The 21,602-nt window shown below is 39.2% G+C and overlaps 1 non-coding gene across 1 annotated transcript; it reads left to right on the forward strand.

Moving 5' to 3' along the window:
* The first annotated feature begins 561 nt into the window (after positions 1-561).
* On the forward strand, positions 562-635 carry TRNAN-GUU (transfer RNA asparagine (anticodon GUU)). The gene has a single exon. It is a non-coding gene; the product is annotated as a tRNA-Asn (tRNA).
* The last annotated feature ends 20,967 nt before the right edge of the window (positions 636-21,602 follow it).

Genomic DNA, 21,602 nt, shown 5'->3' on the forward strand with positions numbered 1-21,602 from the left:
GGCTGATATTTCCATGCAGCGTTCTCTGGAAAAGACTAGGTTGAAGCATATTTCATTGGTTTGAGATCTCAGTGGGTTCTCTCATCTCTTCTAAGAATGAGAATTTTGGAATTCTTACTACCCTCTGGTTGGCTACATGGAGGAATGAAGTGGAAGAGGTGTTAAGGGATGAATATGGTCAGATCTGCAGAGCAGGTGGGGACTTACCTTTCTCCTCCAGCTGTGTGTGTGAGGATAGAAGAGGCAAGAGAATCAACTCCTTCGTGGCCCTGACAAGATTTCTGATTCTTCTGCATCAAGAGGAGGAGGACTCAGGAAAGTGAGTGCAGCTCAATGTCTTCAGCCATGGTAATGAAGGCCTAATCAATATCTGAACTCATGATGACTCAGATCACTATCCCCTTCTTTGAGGAGCAGAAACTGAGATGGCACAAAGGCAGAATTAGATCTGGCAGGGGAAAGGGATCAGCCTTTCATTTTGATCTATTTTCTGGCCTAATTAAAGAATCTGAACATTGCTTTGTTGGCCATCTCATCAGTAAAAACTGAACCACAGGGGGTGGCTGGTTAGCTCAGTTGGTTAGAGTGTGGTGCTGTTAACACCAAGGTTGCTGGTTTGATCCCTGCATGGGTCACTGTGAGCTGCGCCCTCACAAAAAACAAACAAACAAACAAAAAGGCACTGAACCACAGAATTTATGTACTACTATTGTTGATTAGAATACAACATATATACAAAATATAATGGTGCATCAATTCAAGCACTTTGTCTTATACAGGCATTTCTGCAATGATGTTATATGAATATTTCTGAAAAACTCCACATTTTACAAACTCACACACCAGAAGTAACAGGGATTGTGGGAAAATAGGGTGAGAAACAGATCACTCAAAACATTGCCACCAGAACACTGAAAACCAGTTGCAATCCTAGTAAAAATATTAGCCCAGTAAAAAAGACATGTTAAATCCCTGACAGTTGAAAAATATTGCAGTAAATCTGGACCTTCCCTTTAAAAAATGCATAATGGTAAGGAAGTATTGAGGCCAATGAGTTTCAGAGACAAAGGGAAAATAAAGGCTGGGTAGAATTGTGTAATAGCACATCTGAGACAGAGCGAGTAGCCTAACTGACCTAGAAAGAACTTTGGATGGATAATGAGCATTGTATAGAGTACCATATTTCTTCCCAGCTTGCTACATTAGGTGCAAAATGTTAAAATGTTGGCAAAAATTATACATGAACTAACGTGATTTCTGATTTAAATTAACATTGTTCATCTATTTTCCAGTCTTGCATTACAGAAACATGAATTGTAGAAGAACATACTGTATTTTTCCAAGATACATGCTAACAAATATTTCATAGTTATTTTGAGTTTCATCTGTAACATAGGAATAAGAACATTTGCTTCAGATTTGTTAAATGAGGTAATGCATGTGAAAGCTTAAGTAAGTGACAAATTGTCACACAGATATTTGGTAATGAGATCTTATAACTTGCTTACCAGCCTTGGGAAAGTTACTTACATGCTCTGTGCCCCAGTTGCCTCATCTGGAAAATGGGAATGATATTAATATCTACCTCGCAGAGTTGTTATAAGATCAAATGAGATTACACTAGAAAGTATTTAGAACAACTTTGATATAAATGAGTGTTTCTTCTCATTACCAGGTTATTATCATGCCATTGCTGAAAAATGAACTTTTAAAGTGGAATTAAGCAACTTTCACCACTTCTAAAGAAAAACAAAACCCTCAGCCAGGTGCCCCTCCAGATCTTCTGAATTCTGTCAGTGGCGTGTGTCATCTTTTGGGGAGGTGCCAATCCCATTCCATCCTCCCTCCATTCTGTAATCTGCAACTCTCAGGCTCTCTTTTCCTTCCTCAAAAATAGTAACCATCTTTTATTGTTGGCAGTTGTTTTTCCTCAATATTTATTTATTTAATCTACCAAATACTTATATAATACTTACTGGGTGCTGGGCATTGTTCTAAGCACAACTATTAACTCATTTAATTCTCTGAGGCAGGTCTATTGCTATCTCCATTTTATAAATGAGGAGGAGACTGAAGCACAGAGAGGTTAGAAAAACTTGCTGAAGGCACCAGTTTGTGAGTGGCATGGCTGAGATTGAGTGTAGTTCTGTCTGCTGCCAAAATGGTGGTCCTCACCTGACTCCATGTTGTGGGGTGGGTTTGGTCAGCACTGCTGATTGGTTGAAGTCATCTCTTTGCCCCTGGTGTTGTTCTTGAGGTTCTTGGGTAAATGTACCTGGTTGGCTTCAGTCTTCCAGAAACTTCCTCAGGGGACTCTGGGAAATGGAGTCTGACCTTGCAGGAGAGAAGCACAGAGGCAGCCTCTGAATATTTCTCTTCACAAAACAACTCTTACTTGAGCCAATGAAATCATTTTTAAGAAACATGTTATCTATTAAGAAGTTATAGGTACAATCATTTAATTCATATCCTACGTTCTGTGAAAGAATGATTCCCAATCCTAGTTTTCTTTTCTTCCCTCCTATCTTCAAAAGTTGGTTTCTTTACTTCCAAAGAAAAAATTTATTATGCATTTCCCTTCATTTAAAAAATATTTAACAACTGATTTGTGTGTTGCATGAAAGTTACACATTTCCTAAGATGCATTTGCTATTTTATTTTCTTTCATTCAAAAATGTGTCAGTAATCTTTTTGTTAACATGAAGATAAAGGATTAGTAATGCAAGATGCAGTTTTCTTGTAACCTTCTTGAAAGCAGACTATAGTTTCTTATCTGGCTCTAACATTCATTTTCCTGAATTGAAAAAAAGCGACTTAAAATGAAATAAACCACATTTGATTCCTAAGAGCATCGCTAGCAGGGAAATGTACTGAGAAAGGCAGACTTGGTCGGATTCCAGAAACCCCCCTTGCTCCCCAAGTGAGAGAGTTGACTAATTTTGCATTTTAAAGTACAATTTTAATGCAGGAAAGAATTGTGAATCGTCTCTCATTAACCACTAATCAGAAGCTATGTATGATTTTATTCCTTGAAAATTCAGACTGTTAGGAAAAAAACACCAATGAGGTTTAAATTTTTATGATTTTTATTTAAAATTTTATTTTATTTATGAGTGCCTCTTCCGAGCAAGGAGCAAACAACGTGCTGAGAGCATTTAGAGAGAGAAAAAAGCCCCTGCCCTGGATTGCTTATGTCCCCTTGACCCTTGATGGTGGAGGAGGCATACGTGGTGGAGGAAAATACAACACATGGTTTTCACTCTCAAACGTCAGGCACAAGCAGAGGGAATTGATGGGTCTATTATGCTCTTTTACATATGGTCTAAAGGAGCTTGCCCCAAACTTCCTTGCCTACACACACACACACACACACACACACACACACACCCCTTTGGTGAGTGTGTATGTGGAGGTGGGGTCTCAAGCTGTTTGCAGTGTCACCTGCATACAGATGGGGACTTGACTCATTTTCCCCAAAGTCTCTTAGGTCAGTTGATCAGGTTGAGGGGACTCCTGAAGCCTGAAGGGACATCTCTCATGTGCCAGTTCCACAGTGTGAATATTCAGTTTTGACAGAAACTTGTGACTGTCACCACAAAGTGTCCAGAGCAAGTCCGGGCATTTGGGGGTATGTTGCCTTAGACATTCCGCTCAGCCCAGCAAACACCTGACTTATCTTGTGTCAGACCCTGGGCTGGCCCCTGGAGGAACATGGGCCAATGAGACCTGGTCTCTGCCTTCCAGGGAATATTTTAAAAACACATATAGTAAATGTTAAGATGAGGGGTGAGTGCCAGTTTTGTGAGAGCCAGAGGAGGGGCACATAGAGAACCTGGGGGTTCAGGGAAAGCTTTTAAAAGGAAGGAGAGTAAGAGGGCGGCAGGTGAGGAAATGTGGGGCACTGCAAGAAAACAGCTTGAAGCTTGGCAGGCAGCTCCCCTGTCTTCAGTCAGGCCTGGAAATCACCTGTGGGATTTGGCTGTTGAGGCCATTGGTGTGCTCTGTGAGAGCAGTTCTGTGATGTGATGGCGGCAGAAAGCAGGCTTAAGTGTAAATGGGAAGCAAAGGGGTGAAGACAAATGGAGAGTCTGACTGACTGAAGAGAGAGGGAAGAGATGAGGGGAGCCCAAGGGAGAAGCAGGGCATGAGAGGAGCCTGGAAAAGGGCACAGAGAGAATAGAACCTTCAAGTGCAGCTGGAGATGTGAAAGATGAACAGGAGGAAGGGTCCTGGAGGTGAGGGTCAGACCCAGGTCTGAGGAGGGGGCGAACTTTCCACAGAAGGAAGGGCACCTCATGTCTGCCTGGATGTGTAGGTACTGGAGCTGGGCATTGAGCTAATTCACTCCCAGTTAGCTCCATTTTCTCATCTAGGAAGGTGATGCTTTCTGCTAAAAGGAGTAGGTGAGGGAAGCTGCTGATGGAATAGGTCAAGGAGGGGACCAGTCCTAGGAGTGCAGACCAGAAAGGGGGAGACCATTGACTTGGAGGGGGTCAGGCTTCAGGCAAGTGGTAGGACTAATTAGGGGCTGAGGTTTGCAGGGCGGGCACCATTGAAGGGCAGGAAGCAAGACTAAAAGGCTTGGTGAGATGGGTTCTGATAACCATGTGCTCTGCCCTGGGGAAAAAAGAAAGTGAGGCCACGGGTCTACTAAACTGGAGAAGCTGGAGGCATCAAGGAACTTTCTGTCTCTTCCAAAATGCCCTGTCCCTGAGAGGGCAACTGAAGAAGACCCGAGTATCATTAAAGCTGAGTCTACTAAGAGTTTTTCCTCCAGGCCTGGAGAGTATAGGGCCATTGTAAAGCCCATGGGAAGAGAAGCCTCTGGGCAAGGAAGGTGAGCAGAGAGAGGGCCAGACGGAGAGGCTTTCCTCCAGACTATGCTCTTTGCGCTTTTTTAAACCAAGTTTATCCAGTTTTTCAAATGTTACTTTGAAATGGACCAGATAGTCTGGAAGCCAGCTGTATTAGGCTAGAGACAGTTTACAGTGTTGATCTGTCTGGAGTACATGTTCAAAAACAAATAACAAAACTGAGATGGATTAGAGAGATGAAACCAGGGAAAGTTAAAACTGGTGGCTCTTGGGAAGACTATTTCAGAAAAGGCGGTGCCTCATTAGGGTAGGTATTCAGAAAATAGTCACTGAATTAAACGGAATTCAATTTTAGCCCCTGGAAGAGGTTGAGCAGGTCGCAGAGCCTAGAGGAAGCTCCTGGCAAGGGTTGCTCTGCAGAAGCTTCAGCACCTTACTAGACAGTGTTTCTGCCTTTGTCCCAATCACTGGTTGCTCTTTTGCTTCACCTCGTCCTGACTAGGCTGGTGTTTCCAGAGGTAAATGTCATCTAGCTTGTTCTCTACCCCCTCCAGCATGCAGCCTGGCACCCAGGACATGCTCATATATGAATGCCACACATAGAGTAGTTCCTATCTTTGAGAAACTGAATTAGAAACAAGTGGAAGGGAAGAGAAACTTGGGGCTAGAAGGAGGTCTGGTTGGGAGCGGTGGCAGAGGCTGACCCTTTGTGACTTGTCAATAATGCTGCTAGTCTGAAATACTTCATACTGGTGAAGTTGCTGCTGTCTGCAGGAGAGTTCTTTTGAGATGCTGAAAGTAGTATAGTGGGACAATTGATATTTACTAAGTTTCCTGTCACACCCTACATTGTTCCCAGTCCCTTCTATCCCCACTATCCCTACCCTTCTCTAAGTGAACGTTCTGCCCCATCATGCACAGTCTGCTGTGTTCATTGAAGGGAAGACACAAAAGAACATAAACAAAAGGAGTTAATTCTTTTTTTAACTTAAACATATTAACCCTAAAGGAAACTGGACATACAATTCACCATTAATTAACCAGTGGTTTTCAACCTCATTGGAAGGAGCAGGCTCCCTTTTCCTTTAATTCAACCTCTCTAGTACAGAAAATGTCCACCAGCTGAGAGAATAGTAAAATGAGCCTGATGTAGCGATCATCCAGCTTCAGTCATTGTTAGTACACGATGCATTATTTTCATCTCTAACTGACCTACTCTACCACCTTGGTTATTTCAAAGAAAATCATAGCATTTTATCTGCAAATATTTCTGTAAACAATCTGTCACCATATACTAAAATTAACTCAAAATGGATGAAAGACATAAACATAAGACCTGAAACAGTAAACTATATAGAAGAAAGCATAGGTACTAAACTTATGGACCTCGGGTTCAAAGAGGATTTTGTGAATTTGACCTCAAAGGCAAGGGAAGTAAAAGTAAAATAAATGAATGGGACTATATCAAACTAAAAATCTTCTGCACAGCAAACCAACCAACCAACGAACGAACCCCCCCACCAAAAAAAACCAACAACAGCAAAAAACAACCCCCTATCAATAAAACAAAGAGGCAACCAACTGAATGGGAGAAGATGTTTACAAAGAATGCCTCCAATAAGGGGCTAATATCCAAAGCATATAAAGAACTCATACAACTCAAGAACAAAAAAATAAACAATCAAATTAAAAAATGGGCAAAGGATCTGAAAAGACACTTCTCTAAGAAGACATACAAATAGCCAGCAGATATATGAAAAAATGCTCAACTTCACTAGCTATTAGGGAAATGCAAATAAAAACCACAATGAGATACCACCTCACACCTGTTAGAATGGCTATCATCAACAAGACAAATAATAACAAGTGTTAAAGAGGCTGTGGAGGAAAACACTCACACATGTTAGTGGGAATGTAAATTGGTACAGCCACTGTGGAAAACAGTATAGAGGTTCCTCAAAAAATTAAGAATTGAATTACCATATGACCCAGCAATCCCTCTCCTAGGTATCTACCCCCAAAATCTGAAACATTTATCTGTAAAGATATATGTACTTCAATGTTCTTGCAGCATTGTTTATGGTGGCCAAGACATGGAAACAACAAAAGTGTCCTTCAATAGATGATTGGATAAAGAAGATGTATATATACACAAAAGAATACTACTTGGCCATAAGAAAAGATGAAATATTGCCATTTGTGACAACTTGGATGGATCTTGAAATTATTATGCTAAGAAAAATTAGTCAGACAGAAAAAGTCAAGAACTATATGGCTTCACTCATATGCGGGACATAAAACTGAAAACAACAAAGGAACAAGACAAACAAACAAAGAAATAAAAACTCATAAACACAGGCAACAGTTTAGTGTATACCAGAAGGTAAGGGGGGAGGGGGTGGTGGAAGAAGAGGGAAAAGGAGATCAAATATATGGTGATGGAAGGAGAACTGACTCTGAATGGTGAACACACAATGGGACTTATAGATGATGTAATACAGAATTGTACACCTGATATCTATGTAATTTTACTAACAATTGTCACCCCAATAAATTTAAACAATAATTTTAAAAAAAATTAAAATTTTCACCCTGCCCCAATTCCCTCCCATCTATCACTCCAACAAATCTAGTATCAAATGACAACATACATAATTATTACAATATTATTGACTATAATCCTTATGCTATATTCTACATCCCCATGACTACTTTGTAAAAACCAATTTGTACTTCTTAATCCCTTCCCCTTTTCCACTCATCCCCAAATCCCCTCCCATCTGGCAATCATCAATATGTTCCCTGTATCTATGAGTTTGTATCTGTTTTGTTTGTTTATTTTGTTCTTTAGATTCTACATATCAAAAAGAATCACAATTGCATCTGTCTTTCTGTCATACACTCCACTCAGCACAGTACATTCCAGGTCCATCTATGCAGCTGCAGATGGCGAGAATGCATTTCCTTCTCTGGCTGAGCAATATTTCATTATATATGCACCACTTCCTTTTTATCCATTCTTCTATCTCCAGACACCCAAGCTGTGTCCACATCTTGGTCATTGTAAACAATGCTGCAATGAACATATGGATGCATATGTCCCCTCAAAGTGGTACTTGGGTTTCTGCAGATAAATACACTGAAGTGGGATTACTGGGTCCTTCTTTGTCTCTTGTTATAGTCTTTGTTTTAAAGCCTATTTTGTCTGGTATAAGTTTTGGGTGTTTTCTGTTACTGGTGTTCCAAATCTAGTCTGCTGGTAATTCCTTCTAGAGTATTCTTCATTTCAATTAATGTATTCTTCACTTCTGACTAGTTCCTTTTAATCGTTTCTACGTCCTTTTTTATGCTTGCTATCTCTTTGTTGAAGATCTCACTAAATTCCTTGAGTATCCTTATAACCGTTGTTTTAAACTCTGTCTCTGGTAGGTTGCTTGCCTCCATTTTGTTTAGTTCTTTTTCTGGAATTTTCTCCTGTTCTTTCGTTTGGGATGTATTTTTCTTTTCTCTTCATTTTGGCTGCCTCTCTCTTTGTTCTATGTATTACGTAGATCTACTATGTCTCCTAGTCTTGGCCAAGTGACCTTATGTAGTAGGTGCCCTGTGGGACCCTGTGGCAAGGTAGCGGAAAACATCCAATTGGAACAGCAAAAAGAAAAAAGACTCCAAACAAATGAGGATAGTTTAAGAGACCTCTGGGACAACATCAAGTGTAACAACATTCACATTACAGAGGTACCAGAAGGAGAACAGAGAAAGTAAGGGATTGAGAATGTATTTGAAGAAATAATGACTGAAAACTTTCCTAACCTGATGAAGGAAAGGAAGTGCAGAGCATCCCAAACAAGAAGAACCCAAACAGGCCCACACCAAGACATATTATAATTAGAATGGCAAAGCTCACATGCACCAGGTGCTCCAGGAGTGTCCCTTGTGTGGATTGTATGTGCCCTCCTGTGATAGTTGAGCCTTGATTGCTATTGGCATGTCGTTGTGTGGGATTGACTCTCAGGCTGATTCGCTGTGGGGTTTTGCCATGTCCACAGCTTACAGGCTGCTGTGAAGGAGGGCTTACCCCACTGAATGGGACTCACCCCAGGGGGCTCTGGTGCCTGTTGAGACCATCCTTTGGTTGTGCCGCTTGTGGGGCTAATTGGGCAGTGCTCTGTTGTGGTCTGAAGCCAACCTCCAAGTATGTTGGTTCTGGGTCCTCTTGTGAGGAGTTCCGGAGCAGGCCTACGTCTTCCACTGCCTGTGACCACCCCGGACCACCTGGTAAGAGCTACAAAGTGATCCATGGTTGTTCACTGCCTGTGCTAACCCTGGAGGTGCGTGGGAGAGGCCACGCTGTGAACCGAGGGCATCTGCCACCAGCACCAGGCCTGGGGTAGCTCTGCAAAATGCCGGGACACCCCGAGGTCTGTTGCCACCTGCCAGCTCCCTTAAGTTTCAGCCACTGATAAAGCCTCATGGGGTATGCAAGTTGGGTGAGGCAGGGTCTCAGGGAGTCATTAAAGTGGGAAGAGCTGTGGTCACCAGGTTAATGTAAATTCTGGTTTGGTGCCAGTGCTGAGCTTGAAGCTACTCAGCAAAAGTCTCAGAGCACACTGAGGCCAGTCACCGCCCACCTGGGGTCTGTAGGACTCTGATAGTTTTTCAACAAAGAGTGCAGTGAGGGTGTGGCTGGCTGCTCTTGGAGAAAGTGCCTTTGATATTGGGAGTGTTGGGTGGGGTGGAGTCCCAGTGAGTCAGCAGGGTGGAGCTATGGCACTCATCACACCAATCAGATTCAGATTTGGCCGTAAGCGTAGGGGGAGGGCTCAACATAGGAAAGATGGCACCAGTCTGCCAGCTGCAAGGGAGGAGGACTCCCCCCACAAGGAAAATGCTGACTGTCCTCTAACCCCTGTCCTGAAGCTACACAACTCAGTCTGCCCCTCACATGTCTTTGACATCTCCTGAGCAACTGCCCTCCATTGGAGCCCAAGGTGAGTGCCTAGGAGTAAGAGAGTCTGTGCTCCGGCCCTTTAAGAGGACACCTGGGTTTGCTGCTGCCTTCCATCCCACCTGAATGGTAAGAATCCCTACTGTTATTTACAGCCAGGTGTTATGAGGGCTCCTTTCCCCAGCACCAGTACTCTGTGCTGGTGAAACTGGTGTGGTGCTGGGTTCCCTTACTCCTCTGGGAAGAACCTCCATGGCCAAGATATCCCTCCCAGTTCTCAACTACCACATGGAGGTTTGGAGTTAGCCAGTTCCACGTCTCTGCCTCTCCTACCAGTCTCGAAGTGGCTTTTTCTTTATATCTTTAATTATAAAACTTCTGTGAAGCCAGACTCAGATGGTTCTCTAGGTTGATTGTTCTATAATTTAGTTGTAATTTTAATTTGTTTATGGAAGGAAGCAGGTACCATGTTAAACTACTCTGCCATTTTGGATCTCCCTCTATAAATAAATTTTTAAACTGCTAAAATATTCAAAAGTCATGTGGGATGTAGAAAAATTCTTTATTGGTAGGACCATCCCATGCATTGTGAGATGAGTATTGTTTTTGCCTCTTGCCCACTAAGTACTAGAGCTATTATAGATTAAGTGAGATTAAAGGAACTTGACAGATCAATTCATGTATGATCCTTAATTGAATCCTGGTTGGAATTAAAAACCAGCTATGAAAAAATGTTATTGAAATAACTGGGACATTTGAATAACAAATTGTATAATAGATAATAATGTTATTCGTGCTAAAATTCTTGATCATCTGGCTAATTATTTTTCTATTCTTGCAACTCTTACATAGATTTCAAAACTTTCAAAATAAAATGTTTTGGGGGAAATGCCTTCACAAATTTTCAAAATTGCCAAGGGGTTAGTACCACTCCCATTGAGAACTGATGCCCTAAGTGATAGGTCCAGAGGAAGAAGCAAGAGAGTTAGAGATAAGAGTGAGGTTCCTTCCCTGTGCACTGCCTTGGGGTGAGTCCAGGAAGGGTAACTAGAAACTTTTTCAAATTTGGGTTTCCAAGAGTAGTGTTAAGTTGTAACCTACTTATCTTCTGGAACTTAGGTGTGGCAGCCTTGTCAATAGTCCCATGGCCACAATGGCATGGGAATAAATTCCCACTGGGAGATATAAAAAAATCTCCATGTTCCTAGGAGGAGTACATAAACAGCCAATAAAGGGCGAAGAGCTCATGCCAGTAGATTCTAGCAGATGAGTGAGGGTGGCTATGGCCCAGAGGCCCCCTCCATGCTCATTCCCACATCCTGGACTCATGCTGTCTCTGAAATTTAGCTGCTACCATGAGTTAAAAGGGGATTAAAAATGGGGTGGGATGGGATATGGGATGGGGTGGAGGACAAGGGACACACGCAATATGACGGAGTTAAACTTAAAATGTCTGAGTGATCACTAATATGAATTTACCTGGGTATGACTAAATTGTTTGCTGCTGTCAAATGGAAATGGGTGCTCAGATTGAGTGGAGTTAAAGAAGATGAAGTTATATTTGTTTTGGTAAACCTGATTTTGTGTCTTGTGAAAACTTGAATCTTCTGAAGTAGTTAGATCAGATGTGTCCATGGAATAGAGTAGTATTCACTTCCTAAATTCGACAGGATGCTTTTATTTATTTTATTTCATGTCTTTCTGTGTTATTTTTTCAATTCTCAGAGAAGTGGAAAGATCAGGGGCATCACTGTATCTATAGAATGTATCAGAAAGATGACACGGAAGTGTACAGAGGATTGTGCAAACATGAAATACCATTTTGAAAGAGGCAGGGAGCTGCTGGGGAGAAGTCATGTCTGAAATTGTGGGTATGGAAAAGTACCAGAAGTCTTGCGAGTCTATTAGTTCTCTAATTAAGAAGAGATGAGGAAGACAATTTGTTAATTTAGTTAAAAAATTATTTTGAAAAAAATTTTATATTCCTAAATGAGGCCTGTAGAGAATGTATGGGCCCCCTGTGAAATAAAACCCCTGTGCCTTCAGCTGGCTCCCTTTGTTTAATCAGAGAATGCTGTAGAAACCAGCAGGGGCAGATGGCTGAGATCCTATCGTGACAGCCCCAGGAATTAGGAACATTAATTTTAAAGGGGATTAAAGCACAGAAGAACATTTTTAAAACATCATGCATTTTCATAAGCATCTAGGCACACTCCCTGGCTAGATGTTTATGTGATGGGTCTTTGAAACAGAAACTGTAGCAGAAGCAAGGGAGCTCTACGTGGGGAAAAAATATCAATATTTGTCTTGCTGAAGTACCAGACGGGGTCCTACAGTTGTCCTAGTTTTGGTGGCTTGGCTCATGAGATGGAGAGAGAATCTGGCATCATTCCGGCTCGGTGGATGATAGTGGATCTGGGAATTGAGGCCTCTTTTTAGACATCGTATCTTCCACGAGGGAGTCCTAGGCATGTAGGAGCAGGGAGGCAGTCCATCCATTCTGGACCAGATCTCTAAAATATAGACATCAAGTCACTTTAGACATCAAGTCACTCTGGTGTTGTGATCAGTGAATGCAGACCCCTGGGGATCCCTAAAGACTTTCCATGTGGCATGAGGGCAGAAAGCTGGTTTAGATACACAGATTCCACATGTATTCTTTCCTAATATTTATATATCTGGGAACGTGCCTCATCACTTCTTGTACTCTCACTTTAAGAAACATCGGCATACCTCTCTCCTGACCATGGTGCTTTGTCTCAGGATAGATATACCTTTGGGGCAACCAACAAAAGATGTTGGATTGAGAAAGTGACTGGCTCTGATTACTGGGTCACAAATCCTCTCACTACTCAGCTGGTTTCTGACCCTTCACTTTCATCAAAATCGATGTGTGTCCCTTATTCCTGACCTGCACCTCCCTTTTTACCGACATAATTTTTACAGACATAATTATTATGTCTATGAGAGCACGAATTATGTCTGAAATGAGGACGTGTCTCATAGTCAATGGCATCTTACAATTCCTTTGGTTAGGTCTTAGTCGTGAAACGGTTTTCTTACCAGTCAGAAAGCTCCAGCATCAAAACTTGCAGAATGGTGTCCACGGCTTGGAAGAAAATCCCAGAGACAATAGTGGAATACTCCTATAAGAAATGTCACTTCGCCAATGTTTTTGATGGAACAGAGGATGATATTGGGAGCAAATTGTGGTCATTAATGTCTCAGTTGAAAAGGGATTTGGAAGAGCTGGACTCAGAATGTGAAGATGTTGTAAGCATACCATAGTCAATTTATTCACATATATGGCCCTTTTTATGAATGCACAAAAATGACATATAATTAAAATCTATGTCTAAAGTCTAAAAGAGCTCTTCTAATAAATTTAAAAGAAAATATTGCATAATGGTTTAATTGGCAGGAACTTTTTCTCCAAAGATGCCTAAAACAATATGTATTTCAATCAATGATGTATTAGATTCAGTGAAATACAGTATGTTTAATAATTATATATCAAAATAAATAATATATTTATGTTGCTTCAATTAATTGTGTTATAATAACTGTAATAATAATGTAGTTCAGAAGAAAAATAAAACAGAACTATAAGGTATAGGAAATTTAAAAAATCTTGCTTTCTGTATATACACACAACTTAGTAGTAGTAGTTCGCAGTGTCTGACATATGTCTCTGTGTTTCCCTTGAAAATTTGAAATATCCATCTTGTTTATTGTAGCACCCTGGGGTGCCCCAGCATGCAATTTGGGAACTGCAAGTATAGGATGTATTTATAATCTTCTCTGTTGCCTTAATGAAGTTTAGGCTCTCTGTTTTCCCTGAGGTGGTTAAGACACTGGCAGCAGCTTAGGATAAAAACTTCCTAAAGCTGGACAAAGAAGGGGCTGAAAATGGTCCAGTGGAGGAAACCTGGGCTGAGTGAGAGCCTTTCACTGGGACAAACAGCCATTTGTGTATCCAATTTTGAGGGGCTTCCTATCCAGAGTGGCTGCTAAGGGTTTTAACATTGTCACTGCAACATTCTCTCTCCTCATATGGTTTATGAAATCATAAGCTCCAAGAGGGCAAAGACCATGTCTTCTTCATAATTATATGTGACACCTAAAATTATATACAATTTTATATTACGTCCAACACAGTGTCTGGACTTGAGAAAGTATTTAATAAATATTGATCTAAAAAAACCCTCAATAAATTAATCAATGAAAGAAAGAAAAATATATTGTTATCTATTACTAAACGTGATTCTTTGAACTCCCTTAATTGAAGAAAAGTAGTTAAGCAAAGCGTACGAGTGTTTTCATAAGATGGTGCTCTTCTACATCAATAGGTATCAAATTTGGTACCCAGATCTGGTTTAAGAAGAGGAGGGAATAAGGCCAGCTCACGTTCCCTTCTGCCATGGACACAAATGGTGGGTGATCCTGGTCACCAAGCCTAACAATTCTAGCTTTTGAATTCTACTTCTTTCCCCCCTTTCATCTACAAAGTAAGGAAACACTTATTTGGTGTGAGGAGAGAATAAAACACTGTTTTTAATATGTACAAAATTTCTCTCTCTTAATTAAGAATTTTTTTTTTTATATGCCAAGCTACATCACCCCACACACTTTCTTTAAAAATATCATTAAAAGTTTGAAGTTGGGAATTCTTGAAGGCTATTTGAAGTTCTGAGTTCCTAGAATTTTCTGTGTTCCTGTGAACCCTTGAATCTCTGGCTTGAGCTTTACCCATCTGTGTCTTCAACCCCGGTTGTTCAGTCCAGCATCAGACCTTCTCTGCTGGGCTTTCCAGTGGTCACGCCTCCTGCTGTTTGCCCCTGGATCCTGCAGTTCAAGGTGGGGAAGGGGTGGCTGCAGGCACCAGAGATGAAAAATGGAAGCCTTGGACAAATGCTAGAACATAAAACAAGGAGACTTCTTTAAAGGGAAAGGCCGTAGTGAAGTAAAAATGATGAAGAGGTGTTTTTAGCAACAATTGGTGACCCTGATGATTATTTCAAAGTCACTTATTTTGAATAGCTTAATGTGTTAACCTTGGCCCAGACCCGCTGGCTTTAGCCACTGAGGCTAAAAGTGTCCAAAGTGAATTATGCAGAAGGCCATTTAGGTTGAAACTCTTGGCATTCTGAATCGGATGCCATTTTTAATTTTTATTTTCTCATGGTTGCTCTGTGTATGTTTGTGTTTGCAAAAGCAGTTTAGGCCCTGGAATTGCAAGCTGTTCTGTTAAGACCAGGGCCGCTTTGCTATCTCCTATCTTTGTTCCTCACCTCATTTTGAAGGATTGTTACACATTTGTAAGTACAATGGGATTATTTATTCATTGTGTCTGTCCACTCTTTTCTGGGCCACAAAAGGAGAAATAGCCTGCACTGCGACTTAAGAGCTTTCTGACTGCTCCAAAGTCATGACATTTCCTTTGCTTTTTGATGGCTGGCTTTGAAAAGCCAGGGAAGCTGGGTGACAAACTCTGTTGGCTCCAGGAGGGAGATGACTTGTCGTTGTTGTAAAAAAGCATATTTAGTCACTTTTAAAAAGCAAATTGCGGACTTAATAAAACCACACAGTCTTCTTTGGAGATTGCTACAAGGTGGATTGTCTTGATAAAACATTTGAAGCCAGAAATCCATCAGGCGTCAGTGAATATAAGCACTGACCTGCACCCAAGCACACAACATTCTCACCGAACTTCAGAGTTATTTTTTTTAATAGAGAAAGGATAACTGTCCGGTACCTTTCATTTTGTCTTCTTTGCAATTCTTCCAGTTCCAAATCAAATGAAAGAGTATGATGAGGAACTATTTCGAGTCTATCTGAGACCGTATGCACTGGTATCTGTAGGCTCAGCTTTTTGGCTTTCTGCAGAAGCTGTAAACAGTGCACTTGGAGCTGAGTATTTAACAGGCCCTTTCATGGCCAAGGGCAAATCTCTACAACAAACAGAACAAATGCCTTCTCAGCATCACCCACCCTCAAGTCCCTTGATCATTATGAGGTTTACTATCACCTTTTAGGTGATGTTGACAGAGCAACCCCAAGTCATGTTGATTTCCTTCTAGACACTCACCTGTCTTTGAGGTAGTTGCCATCGGAGGAGGGTAGGGTCTTTAGGCACAATGACACTTTGCCAGATGTAGATGAGATGGAGCGAGAGTCAATTGTTACTTAAATTTTTCTATTAAAGTAATAGCTATATTAAGTAATAATATGAATGGTTAACTGTGTTTTAACTGCTAAGCCCTCCCTCAAACCATCATTTCAGTCTCAGTTTTATGTGGTTAAAGGGAGGTAGCACACTCTTCCTACTCATGAGCTGTTGATGAAGTCCAATTTGATGGACTACGTTGAGAAAGCAAAAAAGCTGTATTTAAAAGGGGATTTTATTTAAAAACGAAAAGATACATCTTGCAGAATGGTTATGTTCTATTGTAAACAATGGACTGAACAAGATGAAGAGACAGCTTAGGTTAGGAGGGGGTCCCTAGAATGGGCTCATCTTGTCCTAGCTCTTGCTTTTCCTGACCCTTCAGCCTAGGTCTCCTTGGAAAGGCTGTGACTGCCGCGTTTGTCTTTCTATTTTCTTCTTTCCTTCCCGGAAAAGAAAAATAAAGAAAAATAGAAAGATCAATGTAAGATCATTAATTGTATACTCACTACCTAGAATTAACTAATATTAACACTTAGTTATATTTGCTTTAGGTTTATAAAATTTAAAAGCAAAAGAGCCTTATAGATACAATTAAACATACCATTCATGTTCCTCTTTCCATAGAAAAGGGAACTTTATTATCTTGGTTCTCTTCTCTCCGCACAACAAAAGCCTACATTATTGCTAGTACCATTAAGTAAAAAAAAAAAGCAAGTGTTACCATAATGTTTATAGTGCTTTCATTGCTTTTTCACTCAACATTTTATCTTCCAAATCTTTCCATGTTGAGATACATGTATGTGTTGATTCATTTAAATTTCTGCTTAGTATTCAATCGTATGAGTATACAAAACTCTCCTCTTGATATGTTCAAACACAACAGGTATTCTGTCAAAGTCATCTTGAAGAAATGTGCCCAGGGGCTCTCTAATCTCTTCCAATCAGAACTGGATGCCTTCTGTATTGGCAGTACATCTGTTATCCTAAGAAGTTTTCTTTTGCCTTTCCTGTATTGGGTTTCCTTTTTCCTATGTTTTCTATTTTCCTCTTTCTGGGTTTACTCCTTCATTTTGGCAAAGACCATATTACAGTAGCTTCCTGAAAAGTAGCGCATGGCAGAGAAACTTTTTGAGAACTTGAATGTCTAAAAATGCCTTATTTTACCCTTACACTTATAATAGTTTTTTTTTTTTTTGGATGTGTAATTTTAGGTTGAAAATAATTTTTTTCCAGAAAAAATTTAAAGGTATTGCTCTATCTTCTACCTAAAGTGTTCTTATTTAGGGCTGTAAAGCTATTTTAATAATTATTTTTTGTTTGACATCTCTTGTCTGTGTTTTTCCTCTTTGGAAGCTCGAAGATTCTTCTAGTGCTCTGAAATTTCATGAGGATATGTCCTCATGTGTGTTAGTTGTTTTCCATTGTGCTGGGTAGTTACTGGACTACCTGAAAAATGTAGTCTGAAAATGGAGGTTCTTTAGTTCTGGGAAATTTCTTGAATTATTTCTCTAATGATTTCTAGTTTTTATAGTTTCTCTTTTATTTTCCATCTCTTTAGCTTTTTGTCCTACTTTAAGGGACAATCTTACAACTTTATATTTTAACACTCCAAGTGAGGTTTTTCATTTTTGCTATCATCTTTTTAATTTCCAATGGTCTTTAAAAAATATCTCTTTCCTTTTTCTTCTTGTTTTTAAAATGGTATCTTGTTATTAGTTCATGGATATACAGTATCTTCTCTTATGTTTGTAATGATACTAATACTAGTTTTAAAAGATTTATTCTTCTCACATGGAGTCTGTTTCCTTCAAATTACCTTTTTAGCTTTCAATTAGAGGAATTCTTCAAATGCCTGGCGATCCTTGGTTATCCTCTCATATTTCAGTGAGGTACTAAACCTGATTGGAACTCTCTAACTGTAGGTTTCATTGAAGGAAGATCTGGTTGGGCATAGAAACTCCCAGTGTAAGTTTCTTTAGATCTTTTTCTTGGGCTTTTTTCCTAGGAAAGCTTTTCATGCTCTTGATTGGAACATGTGTAAGCCTGGCTGTCAGAATTCTGGGACCCAAATGGAGAATAAAAGTTTCAGAATTAACACTTGATCTTTAATCCCCCTATAAGGTACCCTTGCCCTCAACGAGGCTGGTATGCCCCAATCCATACAACTTCTATTTTACCCTCTCCAGAGAATAAACTGCAGGGTCAGGGAGGGACAGTTTTCCTAATGAGCAAAGTGAGAATGGAGATTTGGGGGTCTAAATTCTTAAGCAGACTTTAACCAAATTTTTGTTTTGTTTTGTTCTTAGCTCACTTTCACTCTTATGTCCAGTGGTACTAGTAAGGTCAGACATTTTTTGGAGATTCTTTCCAGTAAATCAGGTTGCTTCTTGATTTCTTCACTGCCATTTTAGAATTTGGCTTTCTGGGGTCTCCTAAGCAAGTTGCTTCTCACCCATCTGCTGGTCAGATCGCAAATTTTGCTGCTGCTACTTATTTTTCCATTCTTTTTGTTTTTGTGGTTTTATGTTTTAGAAATCCATTGATTGTTATACTGGGGTTTAAGGGAGGAAGTAAAGACTAACATATGTATTTGATTTTCTACCTTTAATTGGAAACCAATTTTGCTTTATTTTCCTTTGTAGTTCATTGGTTTGATTTTCACATACATGCTTTAATTCATCTGGAATTTATTCTTATGTGTAGCATAAGCTTAGTGGTTTTTGTTTTCTAGATAGAAAGTCAAATTTTCCAACGTTATAAATTGAATATTGTGTCCTTTCCCTTTTATCATGTAAACTAACCTCTATCATACGCTGTATTTCCAGGCTTCCTATTGTTTCATCGATTTCTTTCTCTATCTTTTCACTAATACCATACTGTTTCAATTGCTTTAAAGTTTATGATAACTTGATGTCTGCCAGAGCTGCTATCCTTGTTCTTTTTAGAATTGTATTGGCTCTTCTTGGAACTTTACTCTTCCATACGAACTTCAGAATCAATTTGCTAAGTTCCACTCTGTCATTGGGATTAGAATCCTATTGATCTTATTGGAAAAGCTGTCCATCTTTTTTCAGTTTTCCATCCATGAACAAGGTATGTCTTATTTATCTAAAATTTTTTTTAAGTCCTCTTATAACATTTTATAATTCTTTCAGAAACCTTTTGTTAGATTTATTTCTAGTTTCTTTAAAATTATGCTGCTATTGTCAATTACATGTGCACATACACCCTATTACACCCTATTGCATTAAAAAATTGTTGTTGTTGGTGTATAGAAATGTTACTAGTTTTAGTATATTGATTTTGTATCCAGCAAAAATTCTCTTGTTGTTTCTAATAGTTGGTCTGTAGATTATCCTGCATTTACATGTGGAAAATTATAATTGCAAATAGTAGCAATTTAGTGTCTGTCTTTCCAAACTTCTTGTTTTTCTCCCCCTTTTCTTTTTTTTTTTTTAATTAAAGTTTATTGGAGTGACAATTGTCAGTAAAGTTACATAGATTTCAGGTGTACAATTCTGTATTAATCATCTATAAATCCCATTGTGTGATCACCACCCAGAGTCAGTTCTCCTTCCATCACCATATATTTGTTCCTTCTCCCCCTTTTCTTACTGCATTGCCTGGCACCTCCACAACAGTGTTGAACAGTAGTGGGGAGAGCAGGCATTTTTATTTTATTTCTGACTTTAATGAAAATGTTTCTAAATTTCCATCATTATGCGTTATGTTTGCTCTAGGTTTTTGTGTATACTTAAAAAAAAATCACATTAAGAAAATTTCCTCCTATTCATTGTTCACAAAGATCATTTAAAAACTCATAAATTAGTGTTTACTTTGAACAAATGGTTTATCAGCACCCAAGAGATTTCCCCCCTTTACTTCAATAATGGGAGTTACATCTTAATAGATTTTCTGATGTTGAACTTTATTTGCATCTTGGCCTAAATGCCAAATGATTATGATGTAATTTCAAAAGTAGCTTATTGAATTTGATTTATTCTTATTTCAGAACTCTTCCATCAATGTTAATAATTAAGATTGATCTATAATTGTCTTTTACTGCATTGTACTTCTCTAGTTTTGGTGTTAAGTTTGTTATTAGTAAAATAAGTTGATGGATTTCTTTTTTTCCCTTCTTGAACATTTTCTGTACGATGAGGAGTAGCCTTTCCTTAAAGTTTTGGTAAAAATAATGTATAAAACAAAATGGATCCTGATGGCTCTGATAGGTCAAAAATTTTGACTTCTGATTTAATTTCTCATTTCCAGTTTCTGGCAAGACTCTGAAAGGACTGCTTTGTGACCTACCAAGGCTTGTTTACCATCTGAGTGAAGTAAAGTAACTAGAAACAAGTCTGCAGCTAGGTACCAAGGGGAAGATGCTCTTTACCAGGTAGTCCTGGAGGTAGGTCATCACGTACACTTTCTTTTTTAAATATGTTGCCTTTAATGTACTGAAAAGTAAGTATTACCATAAAAAAGGGAAGGAAAAAAGACACTAATTAATATCAATGGGTTACAATGGATCCCAAATGATGATAGGTTTGTTCTCTAATTGAAATGTGGATTATTTGCACAACTGTGGTTCTACAACCTTTACATTAAAAAAAAAAAAAAAAAAAAAGGAACACTTTCCAATGTCTTTTGCAGTCTTGCAAGATTATTCTGTTGTCTTGCGAACAGAGTTGATTCCAGAACTGTGATTATGCAAGGGCATAGTCAGCACATTGGGTCAAAGTGTTGTTTTTGGAATCAATCTAAGGAGAAGCCACATTTTTCTGGGATCACTTTTTCTTTTTTAATTTGCAAAGCAAAATTTAAAAGATTTCAAAGAACATTCAATTATACTCATGTGGCTCCCTCTGTTTAAGTAAAATTTTCACTTGAAATGAATATAGGCCTATCTGGAGAATTCTTTTCCAAATCTTAAAGAATTTAGATAAGCTTCCTTCTTAAATTCAATTCTCTTTTGAAGAGAAACAAGTAATGACTTTCAAAGTGCTTAACATAGCATAAAGGAGTGGCAATGGGAAATACATTTCCTTTAATATAACCTCTTATTTTAAAAACAGAAGTACAGATCTGACTGAAGAAAAGTCTTGTTGAGTGTATCAATTGTCTTATGTCAAAACAAGGGTATGCACTGAAAATTGGGTCATAAAAACACAAACTTTATCTCCTGTTGTTAATTCAGTATGCTAGAAACACCTGCTGGATGAAGGGCATCCATTCAAGTCCCATTAGTTAATTGCCAAATAAAGCTGGATTTTTGTCTTAGTTTGTAATGTTAACCCAGGGAGAACTAATTCTTATAAGCAAATAAGTTAATTCTCGGTCTTTTTTTTCTTACTGCTCTCAATGTAAAGTGACATGATTGAGTTTCTTGGATCCTGTTTCAGAAGAAATGGAAGAATCTGACCCTCTGTGAGATAGGCACCACAGTAACAAAGCAGGGAAAAATGACACTGCTATGAGCTAAGCTTTGTCCCCAGACCCTAACATGGATTCCCAGGAAATGAGGCTAATCCAATGGGGAATTACATTAGTGTATACTGGGTAGGCCTATGTGGCCTCAAACCAAAACACTTTTTTTCAGAATGATAATGATGTCCGTCTGTTCAGATAAACAGATATTCCTACCTTGATGGGCTCATTCACAGACCACCATAAA

Source organism: Rhinolophus sinicus, linkage group LG10 (genome assembly GCF_036562045.2).
Source record: "Rhinolophus sinicus isolate RSC01 linkage group LG10, ASM3656204v1, whole genome shotgun sequence".
Taxonomy (NCBI): Eukaryota; Metazoa; Chordata; class Mammalia; order Chiroptera; family Rhinolophidae; genus Rhinolophus; species Rhinolophus sinicus.